The sequence below is a fragment of the Symphalangus syndactylus genome, chromosome 24 (genome assembly GCF_028878055.3).
Source record: "Symphalangus syndactylus isolate Jambi chromosome 24, NHGRI_mSymSyn1-v2.1_pri, whole genome shotgun sequence".
NCBI lineage: Eukaryota > Metazoa > Chordata > Mammalia > Primates > Hylobatidae > Symphalangus > Symphalangus syndactylus.
Window position 1 is genome coordinate 18,839,866 of NC_072446.2, and position 15,723 is coordinate 18,855,588.

A 15,723-nucleotide genomic window follows, 5' to 3' on the forward strand; every position below is an offset into this window, starting at 1 on the left:
AAATGTTAAAAATAAAGCAATAATTGTTTAAACTGGTTTTCATCAGCTCGATATTTACAGCGCCTGTTGCAAAGCCTAGCACTTTTAAATACTGGGTGTTTAAAAAGAAACTTGGGTATTTATTTTCATGTTTAGGCTGAAATACATGAATACATATCATGCAATCAGGCTCAATTATAATATTTAGGTTTTTTCCTTTTTTTCCCATCCCCACCCCCGTATATTTAGATTTTTTAAATACAGTGTATTAATAAATTACGAAAGGAAACCAGCTTGTCCCAAAATTATATAGGAAATAATGCATATCCTACAAAATAACAAACCAGTTCATTTCTTTTGGAAGGAAAGAAGGAAGGGAGGAAGGAAAGAAGGGAAGGAGGGAAGAAGAGAAGTCCACAGAGTTTTCCCACAGAAAGAAAAATAAATCTCACAAATCGGTATAATGAGAAAGATCAAAAACTCCATAGGCAATAGTATGAAATGACAAGTATAATTTCAGTTCTGATATTACCATAATATGGTTTTCAAAGAACTTCATTACATTTTAATCAAATAATTATAGGAATAATATACCAGTTGGCACAGAAAACTGTAAAAGTATTTTATTAGAGAAGACTAATTAGAAAATGTAGCATTTCTTTTAGCATTTAAAGGCCCCACAGTTTGGGAGGTTTTATTTAGCGCAAAGAAAGAAAACTTTCAGTTCTCTTTTGAGTTAGCAATCCATATTATTTTTATTTTATTTATTTATTTATTTTTTTGAGACAGAGTCTCGCTCCTCGCCCAGGCTGGAGTGCAATGGCACGATCTCAGCTCACCGCAACCTCCGCCTTCTGGGTTTCAGTGATTCTCCTTTCTCAGCCTCCTGAGTAGCTGGGATTACAGGCATGCATCACTACGCCCGGCTAATTTTTTTGTGTTTTTAGTAGAGATGGGGTTTCACCATGTTGGAGGCTGGTCTCAAACTCCTGGCCTCGGGTGATCCACCCGCCTTAGCCTCCGAAAGTGCTGGGATTACAGGCGTGAGCCACCACACCTGGCCATATTATTATTATTATTATTATTATTATTATATATTTTTTTGAGACAGAGTTTTGCTCTTGTTGCCCAGGTTGGAGTACAGTGGCACGACCTCGGCTCACTGCAAGCTCCGCCTCCTGGGTTCAAGCGATTCTCCTGCCTCAGCCTTCCGAGTAGCTGGGACTACAGGCGCCCACCACCACACCCAGCTAATTTTTTGTATTTTTTTAATATAGATGAGGGTTCACCATGCTGGCCAGGCGGGTCTCGAACTCCTGACCTCAGGCTATCCACCCACCTTGGCCTCCCAAAGTGCTAGGAATACAGGCGTGAGCCACAGTGCCCAGGCTGGGCCATATTATTTTTATTTATTTATTTATTTATATATATATATATATTTTTTTTGAGATGGAGTCTAGCTTTGTTGCCAGGCTGGAGTGCAGTAACACAATCTCAGCTCACCGCAACCTCCACCTCCTGGGTTCATGCGATTCTCCTGCCTCAGCCTCCCGAGTATCTGGGATTACAGGCACACGACACCACACCCAGCTAATTTTTGTATTTTTATTTTTTTTTTTAGTAGAGACAGGGTTTCACTATGTTACCCAGATGGTCTCCATCTCCTGACCTCGTGATCTGCTCACCTCAGCCTCCCAAAGTGCTGGGATTACAGGCCGGAGCCACTGCGCCCGACCTATTTTTAAACAATCACAATTCAGCAGCCCATGGATATTCAGATTGTGAACTGCCTTAGGGCTGAGTAGCTGGTAAAGGTGAAATCCACGTTTCTGAATTCTGACCTGGTAAACCAGCTTCCTCAGACCTTGTAATGAATAAGATGGGTGCCCCCAACTGCAGCTGAAGTGACAGTTTCTTCCACCCACAGGCCACTTGCTTCCCGCTGTGAGGAACCACAGGCCACACTCTCCCCCCTACCCCCACCAGACACACATCAAGCCATCTTTGGTAGCTGTAAGAACTTTCTGCAGACACAGTCTGGCTCCGTTTTGGGGACTCTAATCACGTCTAGTATTATTCAGAGTTGGATTCTGACATGATCAGTAGATGAATCAAGATCAAAATACTTTCTAAATTAGTACTAAAATACTCAATATAATAACCCAGTGTTTTCAGAAAGAAATCTGCACAGCTGGGGATCAACTTTTTCTTTTTTCTTTTTTGTTGTTGTTGTTTGTTTTTTGTTTGTTTTGTTTTCTGGCTCTTGTTTGTTTAAAATAGATGGAGAATGTATGCAAATAGGCAAAATTCTAAACTTATTGGTCATAAGTAAGGCCCTCTAATTACTAAGCAACACTAGACATTTCAATAATTGGGCCGGGCGCGGTGGCTCACGCTTGTAATCCCAGCACTTTGGGAGGCCGAGGCGGGCAGATCACGAGGTCAGGAGATCGAGACCACGGTGAAACCCCGTCTTTACTAAAAAATACACAAAAATTAGCCGGGCGTGGTGGCGGGCGCCTGTAGTCCCAGCTACTCGAAGAGGCGGAGGCAGGAGAATGGTGTGAACCCGGAAGGCGGAGCTTGCAGTGAGCCGAGATTGCGCCACTGCACTCCGGCCTGGGCGACAGAGCGAGACTCCGTCTCAAAAAAAAAAGAATTGACTGCATTTACAGAATGCTTTCCTCATCTGTAAAATGTGGGTAAAATTAGAACCTGTCACACTGGGTCATTGTGAAGGTTAAATGAATTAATACCTGCTCAATAAATATTATTTTTTCAAGTGTTCAGTCCTCCCGGGGGGTGGTCTCTCTTAGGTGTCACAATGTCTAATAAGGGCCAGCTACGTAATTTGTAAGGTCCGGTGCAAAATGAAAACACATGGCTTCTTGTTCAAAAAATTATTAAAAATTTCAAAGTGGCTGGGTGCAGTAGTGTATGCACGCAGTCCCAGCACTTTGGGAGGCTGAGGAGGGAAGATTGCTTGAGCCCAGACATTCAAGACCAGCCGCTTCTGAGCACAGAGCCCTAAGCAACTGCTGCCCAAGACATACACCCATGAAGCTGGCCATGTGTCTAGCAATTCCGTAACTTAGGGTTGAGAATACTGAGGACCATACATTTACTCACTTAACGTAGACATTAAACAAACAACAGTTCGCTAAGTCTCCTGAACAAGTCACCCAATCCTGTGAACCTATGGGTGATAAAATCTGGGGATTATGCTGTAAAACCAAGTGTCCTTATCTTGGAAGTCTAGGGAATCCATAAATAAACTTGGAGAATATTAATGAAACCCCTGCAATTGTGCACCTAATCTGTTTGTGTGTCTTTTCCTGGGGAAATGCTCCATGAAGAATCCGTGAATCCAAACACAGGGAGTTGGAACTGCTCTACCAGCCTTTCCATTCCTAAAATCGACCGAGGGCGGGGACTCACGCCCGTAATTCCAGCACTTGGGAGGCTGAGGCGGGATGATCACTTGAGCTCAGGAGTTTGAGACCAGCCTGGATGCCATAGTGAGACCCCTGTCTCTACCAAAAATACAAAAAATTGGCCAGGTGTGGTGGCACGTGCCTGCAGTCCCAGCTACTCAGGAGGCTGAGGTGGGAGATGTCTTGAGCCTGGGAAGCAGGGGTTGCAGTGAGCTGAGACTGTGCCACTGCACTCTAGCCTGCGTGATCCAGCAAGACCCTGCCTCCAAAAAAAAAAAAAAAAAAAAAAAAAAAAAACCTTATTTATTTATTTATTTTTGAGTCAGGATCTCGCTCTGTCACCCAGGCTGGAGTGCAGTGGTGTGATCTTGGCTCACTGCAACCTCCACCTCCTGGGTTCAAGGGATTCTTCTGCCTCAGCCTCCCAAGTAGCTGGGATTACAGGCACCCACCACCACACCCGGCTAATTTTTGTATTTTTAGTAGACACAGGGCTTCACCATGTTGGCCAGGCTGGTCTCGAACTCCTGACCTCAGGTGATCCACCCACCTTGGCCTCTCAAAGTGCTGGGATTATAGGCATGAGCCACTATGCCCGGCCCAAGAAAAACCTTATATGAATTCCAAAGATTTTCTGTAGGCCAGGGTTGAAAAAAGATAAATCAGTCAATCAATCAATCAATCAGTCAATCACTAACATCAGCCAGGTACAGTGGCTCACGCTTGTAATCCCAACACTTTGGGAGACCAAGGCAGGCAGATCACAAGGTCAGGAGATCGAGACCATCCTGGCTAACACGGTAAAACCCCGTCTCTACTAAAAATACAAAAAATTAGCTGAGCATGGTGGCGGGCGCCTGTAGTCCCAGCTGCTCCAGAGGCTGAGGCAGGAGAATGGCCTGAACCCAGGAGGCGGAGCTGGCAGTGAGCCGAGATCACGCAACTGCACTCCAGCCTGGGCAACAAAGTGAGACTCCATCTCAAAAAAAGAAAAAAAAAATCCCTAAAATCTTTGTGTTCTCCATTGTTTAGCATAGGTGTCGCATCTAGTGGACAATCAGTAATGCCAGTTAGCAAAGGTAGGTAGGAATGAATGACAAGTGGGTAGGGAACAAATGGCATTAAGTCCCTCCTTAGTACTATGGTAAGAAAACAGAAGAAAGAAAAATCGAGTTAAGCATCAAGGCTGCTAACATTCAAATCCCAGCTCCACTGTCACTGCCATGTGAATTTACATGGTCACTTCATGTTGTTAAGCCTCTGTTTTCTCATCTGGGAAATGGGAATAATAAATAATGCCTCCTAGGCTGGGCGTGGTGGCTCATGCCTGTAATCCCAGCACTCTGGGAGGCCGAGGTGGGCGGATAACCTGAGGTCAGGAGTTCGAGACCAGCCTGACCAACATGGAAAAACCCCATCTCTACTAAAAATACAAAATTAGCCAGACATGGTGGCACATGCCTGTAATCCCAGCAACTAGGGAGGCTGAGGCAGGAGAATCGCTTGAACCTGGGAGGTGGAGGTTGTGGTGAGCCGAGATTGTGCCATTGTACTCCAGCCTGGGCAACAAGAGCGAAACTCCGTCTCAAGAAAAAAAAAAAAAAAAAAAAATTAGCTGGGTGTGGTGGTGTGTGCCTGTAGTCTCAGCCACTTGGGAGGCTGAGACAGGAGAATCGCTTGAACCCGGGAGGCAGAGATTGTGCCACTGCACTCCAGCCTAGGGTGACAGAGCAAGACTCCCTCTCAAAAAAAAAAAAAAAAAATAATAATAATAATAATAATGCCTCCTTCACTAAACCGCTCTGGGGATTAAATACGCTAATCACTGAGCAGCGTGCTAGGTATACTGTGAGTCTCAACTTCTGTTAGATCTCTCTTTTTTTTTTAATTTTTTGAGATGGAGTCTTGCTCTGTCATCCAGGCTGGAATGCAGTGGCTCCATCTCGGCTCACTACAACCTCCACCTCCCAGGTTCAAGGGATTCTCATGCCTCAGCCTCCCAAGTAGCTGGAATTACAGGCATGCACCACCAGGCCCTGCTAATTTTCATTGCTTTTTTTCTTCTTTTTTTTTTTTTTTGAGATAGAGTCTTGCTCTGTCACCCAGGCTGCAGTGCAGTGGCACAGTCTCGGCTTACTGCAACCTCTACCTCCCAGGTTCAAGCGATTCTCCTGCCTCAGCCTCCCAAGTAGCTAGGATTACAAGTGCACGCCACCATGCCCAGCTAATTTTTGTATTTTTAGTGGAGATGGGTTTTCACCATGTTAGTCAGACTGGTCTCAAACTCCTTTTTTTTTTTTTTTTTTTTGAGACGGAGTCTTGCTCTGTCTCCCAGGCGGGAGTGCAATGGCGCGATCTCGGCTCACTGCAAGCTCCGCCTCCCGGGTTCATGCCATTCTCCTGCCTCAGCCTCCCGAGTAGCTGGGACTACAGGCGCCCGCCAACATGTCCGGCTAATTTTTTGTATTTTTAGTAGAGATGGGGTTTCACTGTGTTAGCCAGGATGGTCTCGATCTCCTGACCTCGTGATCTGCCCGCCTCAGCCTCCCAAAGTGCTGGGATTACAGGCTTGAGCCACCGCGCCCGGCCACTCAAACTCCTAACCACATGATATGCCTGCCTTGGCCTCCCAAAGTGCTGGGATTACAAACGTAAGCCACCGCACCCAGCCTAATTTTCGTATTTTTAGTAGAGACAGGGTTTCACCATGTTGCCCAGGCTGGTGTTCAACTCCCGAGCCCACCCCAGCCTCCTAAAATTCTGGGATTACAGACGTGAGCCACTGTGCCTGGCCACATATATTCTTGTGTTTAATTTTGTACAACTTCAAGCCAATCTGTAAAAGAACAGTAAAGAAAACTTTGCAGCTCTTAAATTATATGGTATGGCCTTTATCATACAAGTATGTAAAGAAACAAACAACAGTATATAAGGCCGGGCGCGGTGGCTCACGCTTGTAGTCCCAGCATTTTGGGAGGCCGAGGTGGGCGGATCACGAGGTCAGGAGATCGAGACCACGGTGAAACCCCGTCTCTACTAAAAATACAAAAAATTAGCCAGGCGTGGTGGCGGGTGCCTGTAGTCCCAGCTACTCGGAGAGGCTGAGGCAGGAGAATGGCATGAACCCAGGAGGCGGAGCTTGCAGTGAGCCGAGATCGCGCCACTGCACTCCAGCCTGGGTGACAGAGCAAGACTCCGTCTCAAAAAAAAAACAAAAAAAAAAACCAGTATATATATTTTTGGGGACAGAATCTTACTGTGTCACCCAGGCTGGAGTAAGTGGCTGGGACTACAGGTACATGCCACCATGTTCAGCTAATTTTTTCTAGTTTTTATAGAGATGGGGTCTCACTATATTGCCCAGGCTGCAATAGTTTTTTTATAAAAGTAACTCTTTTTGGCTGGGCACAGTGGCTCGTGCCTATAATCCCAGCACTTTGGGAGGCTGAGGCAGGCAAATTGCTTGAGGTTAGGAGTTCAAGACCAGCCTGGCCAAGATGCCAAAGCCCAGTCTCTACTAAAAATACAAAAATTAGCCAGACGTGGTGGTGCACACCTGTGGTCCCAGCTATTCGGGAGGCTGAAGCAAGAGAATCACTTGAACCCGGGAAGCAGAGGCTGCAGTGAGCCAAGATCGCATCACTGCACTCCAGCCTGGCCAATAGAGCAAGACTCTGTCTCAAAAAAAAAAAAAAAAATTAGCCAGGCATGGCATGCACCTGTGGTCTCAGCTAGTTGTGAGGCTGAGCCCAGGAGGTCACAGCTGCAGCTAAGCCATGATCGTGCCACTACACACAAAACAAAAAGAAGCCTAAAAGGAATAACTAAAATAAGATTTTCTGGTATTTCTGCAAATTTGGTATGTTTTCATTATCTCCCTTTTTTTTTTTTTTTGTAGAGACAGGGTCTCACTATGTTGCCCAGGCTGGCCTTGAACTCCTGATCTCAAACAATCTTCCTGCCTTGGCCTCCCAAAGCACTGGGATTATAGGCATGAGACACTATGCCCAGCCTCATTCTTGTTATCTCTCTCTTTTTTTTTTTTTTAGACGAAGTCTCGCTCTTGTCCCCCAGGCTGGAGTGCAGTGGCGCAATCTAGGCTCACTGCAACCTCTGCCTCCCAGGTTCAAGCGATTCTCCTGTCTCAGCCTCCCGAGTAGCTGGGACTACAGGCGCCTGCCACCTTGCCAGGCTAATTTTTGTATTTTTAGTAGAGACAGTGTTTCACCATGTTGGCCAGGTTTGTCTTGAACTCCTGACCTCAGGTGATCCGCCCGCCTTGGCCTCCCAAAGTGCTGGGATTACAGGTGTGAGCCACCAGGCCCGGCCTCTCATTCTCTCATTCTCTCTTAATGCTCTTTCTCCCGCCCTTTTTTTTTTTTTTTGAAACAGGGTCTCACTCTGTCATCCAGGCTGGAATGCAGTGGCAAGATCATGGCTTGTTGCAGCCTCGACCTTCTGGGCTCAAGGGATCTGCCTGCCTCAGCCTCCCAAATAGCTGGGCCTACAAATGAGCACCACCATGCCCAGATAATTTTTTAAATTTTTTGGTAGAGATGGGGTCTTTCTATGGTGCCAGGCTGGTCTCGAGCTCCTGGGCTCTAGCAATCCCCCTGCCTTGGCCTCCAAAAGTGTTTGTATCACAGGCATGAGCCACTGCACCTGGTCCCTTCTTCCTTTTTTTTTTTTTTTTTTTTTTTTTGAGACGGAGTCTCGCTCTGTCGCCCAGGCTGGAGTGGTGCAGTGGCGCGATCTCGGCTCACTGCAAGCTCCGCCTTCCGGGTTCACGCCATTCTCCTGTCTCAGCCTCCCGAGTAGCTGGGACTACAGGCGCCCGCCACCACGCCCGGCTGATTTTTTGTATTTTTAGTAGAGACGGGGTTTCACCATGTTATCCAGGATGGTCTCGATCTCCTGACCTCGTGATCCGCCCGCCTTAGCCTCCCAAAGTGCTGGGATTACAGGCGTGAGCCACCGCGCCCGGCCGGTCCCTTCTTCTTTACACATGAAAATCAACAGTTACTCGCTATTACCAGCATAGCTTCATTCCTCTAAACCTGAGTTTATCGTGCTTTCCATAAAATACTTTTCCCCGCCACGCACAGTGGCTCACACCTGTAATCCCAGCACTTTGGGAGGCCGAGGCAGGCAGATCACGAGGTCAGGAGATCATGATCATCCTGGCTAACAAGGTGTAACCTTGTCTCTATTAAAAATACAAAAATTAGCTGGACGTGGTGGCATGCACCTGTAGTCCCAGCTACTCTGGAGGCCGAGGCAGGAGAATTGCTTGAATCCCGGAGGAGGAAGTTTCAGTGAGCCAAGATCATGACACTGCACTGCAGCCTGGGCGACAGAGCGACTTCTGTCTCAAAAAAAAAAAAAAATTTAAGTCCAATTTCCAACTTCCAGGCCAGGTGTGGTAACTCACGCCTGTAATTCCAGCACTTTGAGAGGCTGAGGTGGGTGGATCACTTGAGGTCAGGAGTTCAAGACCAGCCTGGCCAACATGGCAAAACTCTGTTTCTACTAAAAATACAAAAATTTTTTTTTTTTTTTTTTTTTTTTTTTTTTTTTGAGACGGAGTCTCGCTCTGTGCAGGCTGGAGTGCAGTGGCGCAATCTCGGCTCACTGCAAGCTCCGCCTCCCGGGTTCACGCCATTCTCCTGCCTCAGCCTCTCCGAGTAGCTGGGACTACAGGCGCCCGCCACCACGCCCGGCTAATTTTTTGTATTTTTAGTAGAGACGGGTTTTCACCGTGGTCTCGATCTCCTGACCTCGTGATCCGCCCGCCTCGGCCTCCCAAAGTGCTGGGATTACAAGCGTGAGCCACCGCGCCCGGCCAAAAATACAAAAATTAGCTGGGAATGGTGGTGGGCACCTGGAATCCCAGCTACTCGGGAGGCTGAGGCACAAGAATTGCTTGAACCTGGAAGGCATAGGTTGCAGTTCACTCCAGCCTGGGCGATAGAGCAAGACTCAGTCTCAAAAAAAAAAAAAAAAGAAAAGAATTAAGTCCAACTTCCAAACGCTGTTTTCTAGAGCATAGGAACATTTTCCAGGTAGCTGGATCCATAAGCAAGCCATTCTACTTTAAGTTATTAATAAACACACAAAAGCCAACTCATCAAAATAGAAGCCCTGGAAGTGATTTTAAGCAGAACTGTGACCACATACTAGACAACTTCTAAGACCTAGCTTTAGCCAGGTGTCGCTAAACGTTCTATGTACATTATCTCCTGTTATCTTTGCAACAACCGGATGGAATGAATTCTTTTTTTTTTGTTTTTGAGATGGAGTTTCGCTCTTGTCACCCAGGCTGCGGTGCAGTGGCGCAATATCCACTCACCGCAACCTCCGCATCCCAGGTTCAAGTGATTCTCCTGCCTCAGCCTTCAGAGTAGCTGAGATTACAGGCATGTGGCACCACGCCCGGCTAATTTTGTATTTTTAGTAGGGACGGGGTTTTTCCATGTTGGTTAGGCTGGTCTCAAACTCCCGACCTCAGTTGATTCACCCGCCTCGGACTCCCAAAGTGCTGGGATTACAGGTGTGAGCCATCACACCCAGCCGGAATGAATTCTTATTAAACCCATTTTATAGCTGAGGGAACAGGGGTGCAAAGCAAAAGCTTGATGAATTTGTCCAGGGTCTTAAAAAGAGTGGAGCAGATCAGCCCAACAACTGAGCAGTAACTTTGAGTCATGAACAATTTCTGGAAATGGGGGCAAAGCAAAAGTCCACTCCCAATTATTTATTTTTTCCCAATTCTTTTTTTTTTTTTTTTTTTTTTTGACAGAATCTGGCTCTGTCGCCCAGGCTGGAGTGCAGTGGCACGATCTTGGCTCACTGCAACCTCCCCCTCCCGGGTTCAAGCGATTCTCTTGTCTCACCCTCCCGAGTAGCTGGGATTACAGGGGCCTGCCACCAAGCCCGGCTAATTTTTGTATTTGTAGTAGAGACAGGGTTTCACCATGTTGGTCAGGCTGGTCTCCAACTCCTGACCTCAGGTGATCTGCCCACCTCGGCCTCCCAAAGTGCTAGGATTACAGGTGTGAGCCACCACACCAGCTCCCAATTCTTTTTTTCTGCAAAATCTATTGTCTGTATTACTGTTTTTGACACAACACCAACCTTGGCATTGGCGTTGTGATTCTCATCCAATCTCTTCTCTTTCCTTCCTCAAGAGGTGATATATTTGTGTCTCCACCTCCTATAGTCACCTAGCCCCTGAGCAATGGGTGATTTATTAAGAGAAATTCCACACTCATTCCCTAAACAATCCACGCCTCACATTCAGTATTCCCTCACTTTCAAGCCAGGACAGCACTATTTATTTCTTTTTTATCATCCATAATCTGTTTTTCAGTGTCTGCATTATCATCTGCTAAATATAGTCTAATGTGCTATTTGTTTCAGTTCTCGGTGCCAAGACTTAGATGTGTCCTTTTGCCCCCACCTCAGGAATTTCCCAAATAAATCATAAATCATAAAATAGAGGACAATTGAAGTTAAGAGCCAGGCCGGTGCCTCACTCCTGTAATTCCAGCACTTTGGGAGGTCAAAGTGAGCGGATTACTTGAGGTCAGATGTTCGAGACCAGCCTGGGCAAGATGGTGAAACCCCGTCTCTACTAAAAATACAAAAATTAACCAGGCGTGGTGGCAGGCGCCTATAATCCCAGCTACTTGGGAGGCTGAGGCAGGAGAATCCCTTTAACCTGGGAGGCGAAGGTTGCAGTGAGCTGAGATCATGCCACTGCACTCCAGCCTGGGTGACAGAGCAAGACTGTCTCAAAAAAAAAAAAAAAAAAAGTTAAGAACCAATCCCAAGGATCCAGAAAGAAGTGGCCTAGGTAAACATTTGCTTGTATGTCCCTTGTATTCTCTTCCCACCCTAATCCCATCATTTCTCCTGATGGGAAACATGCAGTGATGAATCAAAGCGCCTCCTTGAGCACTGTTTTATTTTTGTCTCTGAAGGAATTAGAGGTCAGATAGTTTCTCGATTATCTCGCCCTGGCCTGAGGCTGCTCATTCATTCAGTCCTTCCCTCAAAGGATCTCTCTTTCACCTCTTCAAAAGCCAAAACTTTCCTTTCATTTTGGAAGCCTTCAGTCAAAAAGGGCTACAAGTTTGTGGCCGAGGAGGTCTCCCTGCTCCTTCTGAGAAGCATGGAAGCAGCCAGCAGCCTGTTCTGAAATCAGAACTCTATCTGCATGAGACTCCAAGTCAGCTTGGAGACCACTAACGTTCCCGTACCTAGGCTGTGAGGATAGAAGCATGCTTGGTGCGTAAGAATTTCAAGGTAAACAAGTCTTTGAAAACCAGTCTTAAATTGGCCCTCAGGGAGCGCTTAGAGTGACTGTACATTTTTGAGCTCAGCATCAGATTTTTTTCTTCTTCAAATGAACATTTAAATTGCCCCCTCTGCCATTGTATTATAAGCACTATAATTAGCATGATTTAAACAATGCAACCACAACTAAACCAGATCTATCTGGACTTAATCTAGAAAGAACAAAGAAACCCATTCAATTTGCCCCGAAATCCAATTTGATACATAAACATGAATAGGGGAAAGTCAACATTCTGGGTAACTTTAACACAATTATATGATTTTTAAAGTACAGTACTCTAGAAAAAGACAAATGTCTTTTAAAAAAAAAGACATACATAAACTCACACTTGCCACTATTCTCACTTAGGGGCCTTCCTCATTCAGGCGAAAGCCATTCCAGCTGCTACATGAAAGATACTTATTGAAACCTGCTTTGTTTATCACAGCTGTTTGTGTATCACGACACCCTCCCAGATGCAGTGACCTCTAAACTGGCTTATTTAATCAAGATATACATAAAAATAAAGATATATAGTCCAGAATTCAAAATGCCAAATTTCCAAGAGCTGCTCATGTTAGAAGCAAAATCAGTAACGTTTCTACCTCTTCAGGCTATTTGCAACAAGACCCCAAAAAAGCTAGTCTGTTGAAAACACAGACTTCTCCTCTCACCCCTTTGTCATTTTGTTTTGGTAGGGCCAACTGTGTATCTCTTTTTCTTAATGTTACAATTGTTTTTTGTTTTTTTTTTTGAGACGGAGTCTGGCTCTATTGCCCAGGCTGGAGTGCAGTGGTGCAATCTTGGCTCACTGCAAGCTCCGCCTCCCGGGTTCATGCCATTCTCCTGCCTCAGCCTCTCCGAGTAGCTGGGACTACAGGTGCCCGCCACCATGCCCTGCTAATTTTTTTTTTTTGTATTTTTAGTAGAGACGGGGTTTCACCGTGGTCTCGATCTCCTGACCACGTGATCCGCCCACCTCGGCCTCCCAAAGTGCTGGGATTACAAGCGTGAGCCACCGCGCCCGGCCTACAATTGTTAAAATAAAAATTCATTTGACACAATCCAATTTTAGGTTTGTTTATTATTATTTTTTAAATATCCAATATGTTCAAGCTTTCTCTGCAACCTTTGCTTTCTGTTTAATGCTATTAATTATATTCTTGTTCTTGCTGCTATAAGCTGCCCCTATCGGCAGAGATTCAAGAGTGATTTGAAAGATTGAGCATATTTATCAAAAGAGAAAAAAAAATAAAGAAAATAAAGACAGCACGAGAGCATATTGGATACATAAACTGTTCTTCCTGAAAAGATAAATGATTTGGTAATGAATAGATCCTTTAGGCCATAAAAAATCCATTTATTTTCTTTTGAATTTGAATAGAAGAGATTTGCATTTTTTTCCTGCGCAGTTACACTTAAATTAAAATGCAGAGCATGAGGCTAGCATACAATCAAACTAAATAATAACTAGGGCATACTGTATTATTCATAAAAACAAAATTAATAGTTTAGGGAAGGAAATCATTGTGGTAAGAAAATGTACATTGACACCAAACACCTACTGTCAGAAAGAAAAATAAAGCGATACAGACTACTTACGAATTGGTAATTGAAGTTTGGCATTTTATTTGGGGATGGGGAACAAGGGTCAAGGCGTTTATCTTGTATGGAATCTACAAAGTCGAAAATGTCTGCTTTTCTGATAGCAAAGTGCTAAGAACATTTCTCTGTATTTTGATGTCTAATTATACAGAGAAAGAGAGTCAACAGTATTCTTTTTTTTCTCAAAGCAGAGTAGAATCAAGATATTATTTTTTTTTTTTTCTCAAAGTAGAGTAGAATCAAGATATTTTTCCCCCAAAAAAAACACTACAAGTGCATGTCTTTCTGTAGCTGGTCTGACAGGCACGATTGGCCCAGAACAGGAAGGTTGAGCAACAGCCCTCCTAATCTTTATGCTTCTTCCTTTCTCTCAACCTTCCCTTCCCCCACCCCGCACACACAGCAGAAAGTATTCCGATGTCTTTGATTGCCATCAACCTACAGTGGAGTCGGCTGAGAGATGGGTCTCTCTAGAGAGTTGTTCCTGCTACTGTCTCTGGTGATGACAAAGAACAAAGCCCAGGCCATCACAGAAGGTTCAGGAGCAGTGAGGTCTTGAAAATTTGGGAGAGAGAGAGAGCAAGAAATTTTTTTTTTTTTTAATTGAGGCAATAATCTAAGATCTTCAATGTACACACACCAAACTTAAAAAGAGAAATAGAGGCCGGGCGCGGTGGCTCACGCTTGTAATCCTAGCACTTTGGGAGGCCGAGGCGGGCGGATCACGAGGTCAGGAGATCAAGACCACGGTGAAACCCCGTCTCTACTAAAAAATACAAAAAATTAGCCGGGCGTGGTGGCGGGCGCCTGTAGTACCAGCTACTCGGAGAGGCTGAGGCAGGAGAATGGCGTGAACCCGGGAGGCGGAGCTTGCAGTGAGCTGAGATTGCGCCACTGCACTCCACCTGGGCGACAGGGCGAGACTCCATCTCAAAAAAAAAAAAAAAAAAAAAAAGAGAAATAGGCTGTGGCAAAGTCAAAATGCCTTACGGGGGCCAAGCAGGTGGCAAAAGAGAGGCCGGCCACCAGGTGGGGGCCCTGGTAATCAAAGGGGAGGGGGCAGGTGTCCCTTGCCCACAGCCCTTCTATGGCCATGCGGCTTGGAGTTTGGACCTGGTGTGGCCAGAGCTCACATTTTGTTAAGGAAAGCCAGAAATCCCAATTTTTATGTAGAAGCTTTAGAAATGTTGGCGACTATTCCAAAATGTTTGAATACCATCTGAGCCAAAGAAAACATGACTGTAGCAAAGCCAACACTTGTCCACCAGTTTCCTATCTCTCCTTAGGAAGAACATAAAAGTCCAGAAAAGGATTATTTAAAACACACTGGACTTACACCGTGGGTTACCTATTAATAGCTTCTGAACAACTGGCTGATTAGATAAACTGACTGATAGGACAGACACTTTACTTTTTAACTTTGTAATATGCCATTTATTCATTCAACTTTTTTTTTTTTTTTTTCGAAACACTCTCCCTGTGTCTCCCAAGCTGGAGTGCAGTGGAATGTAGGGCCAGGATCTTAATTTACTGCAACCTCTGCCTCCTAGATTCAAGCAATTATCGTGCTTAAGCCTCCTGAGGTAGCTGAGATTACAGGCGTGCGCCACTGCACCCGGCTAATTTTTGTAATTTTAGTAGAGACAGGTTTTCGCCATGTTGGACAGGCTAGTCTTGAACTCCTGGCCTCATGTGATCCATCCACCTCAGCCTCCCAAAGTGGCAGGATTACAGGTGTGAGCCACCACACCCGGCCTCAACTTTTTTTTTTTTTTAATTGAATGTCTACTATGTACTGGGAACTGGGCATTGCATAGAATGCTCTCTTCCAGGGGGAAATACACCATCAGAAACCCATTATTTGGGGCATACATAGTTAATAATTCCAAGAACTTGAAAGGGAGAAATTTGAAAGGCAGTATTACCTCTTATATTATTAATAGTGGGTCGCTTATTATATATTAAGTAATTAAATCTTTGATTTAATAGATTTACATCTATTTAAAGGGACTCATAAGAATTTCCCAAGAGCTATTTGTATTACAATGTTGAACTCAAATTTTGCCTTCATGCTGCTTGAAACATTGGCTAATTCTCTGAAAGGGATATTCACATTTATCTTTTGGCATTGGAAAATCGACCAGCTTACTGTATTGTAGGCATTTTTCTTTTCTCTAAAGTGATCCAGGCCGGGCGCGGTGGCTCACGCTTGTAATCCCAGCACTTTGGGAGGCCAAGGAGGGCGGATCACGAGGTCAGGAGATCGAGAACACAGTGAAACCCCGTCTCTACTAAAAATACAAAAAAATTAGCCGGGCGTGGTGGCGGGCGCCTGTAGTCCCAGCTACTCGGAGAGGCTGAGGCAGG